This window comes from Lontra canadensis, unplaced genomic scaffold (genome assembly GCF_010015895.1).
Source record: "Lontra canadensis isolate GAN:19392208 unplaced genomic scaffold, GSC_riverotter_1.0 scaffold206, whole genome shotgun sequence".
In the NCBI taxonomy this organism is placed as follows: Eukaryota; Metazoa; Chordata; class Mammalia; order Carnivora; family Mustelidae; genus Lontra; species Lontra canadensis.
The window spans coordinates 1407021-1408157 of record NW_022631200.1 but is presented as its reverse complement, the minus strand read 5'-3'; positions in this window follow the sequence as shown (position 1 = coordinate 1408157).

The following is a 1137-nucleotide window of genomic DNA, read 5'->3' as shown; positions in this document are numbered from 1 at the left end:
CCTTAAGGGGAGTGAAAGGGAGTGGTGTGTGCCTGTGTGTGTTTGGGTCTGTCTGTCCGTCTGTTCATGCGTGCACACATGCTGTGAGGAGGGGTGTGGGAGTCAAACACTGAGCCTCCATCCCCACCCCAGGAAGCCAATACAAGCTACTTCTGCTTAGTAAGAGTTACTCCTCATCTAACACCAACCCAGATTGTTCTCTAAAATTCAAGGTTAGTGTTTCTCAGATTGCAGGTCAAGACCTATTAGCCAGTCATGAAAAATGTGGGTTGTGACCAGATATTTATTTCTGAAATAGAATAAGCATAGAAGAGGTCTGAGATAATTGTGCTTAGTGGAGGTCAGTTTTGTTCATGAAACTTTTCACTTTGTATTGTGTGTACATGTGTGTGCGCACCAGGTCCTGTTGTAAAATGTGTTTCTCAGGGTAGTTGAAGTCCCACAAGTTGGAAACCCATCACTTTCAAATATCTATATCGGGGAGGGTGGACATAAAGCCAGAGGTGGAAGACTTGAAAGCAGGACTAAGAGGGTTTGTTTGACCTGAACCTGAGGGCAATAGGGAGCCACTGAGTGTTCTTGAGTCACTAAGTCACAATGGCCACCTCACCCCACCTGCAGATACATGAGCCCAACTACACACATTATGGAATTTGGAATTCTCCTTCCCCTTAGCAAGTCCCGCTGGTTCTGCAAACATCAGCTGCAGACATGATGTAGAAGATTATCCAACAAGGGCTTTTAGGACAGGCCAATCTCACCTTTCCCCCTCATTTTACAGATAGGGAAGAAGAGACTCCAAAATGGGAATTCACTTGCCTGGGGTCACTTAGCACAGCTCACGGATTCTCATCTTGGGAGCTTTGTCATCTCTAGGCCCATGCAGCCCATCTAATTGGGGACAGTGGAGTACATGACTCCAGCTACTGGAGTTGGAATTGGGAGGTGGGCTGGAGAAGACCAGGATAGAGAGGATGAGAGAGAGAGTGTGTACGGGTATGTGTGTGGTGAGGGCAGTTATCCTCACTCTTCCCTGTCTCCATCACCACCATCACTACCATCATCATCACTGTCACCACTATCACCATCACCATCATCTCCCTCATCATCACCATCACCATCACCACCATCATCATG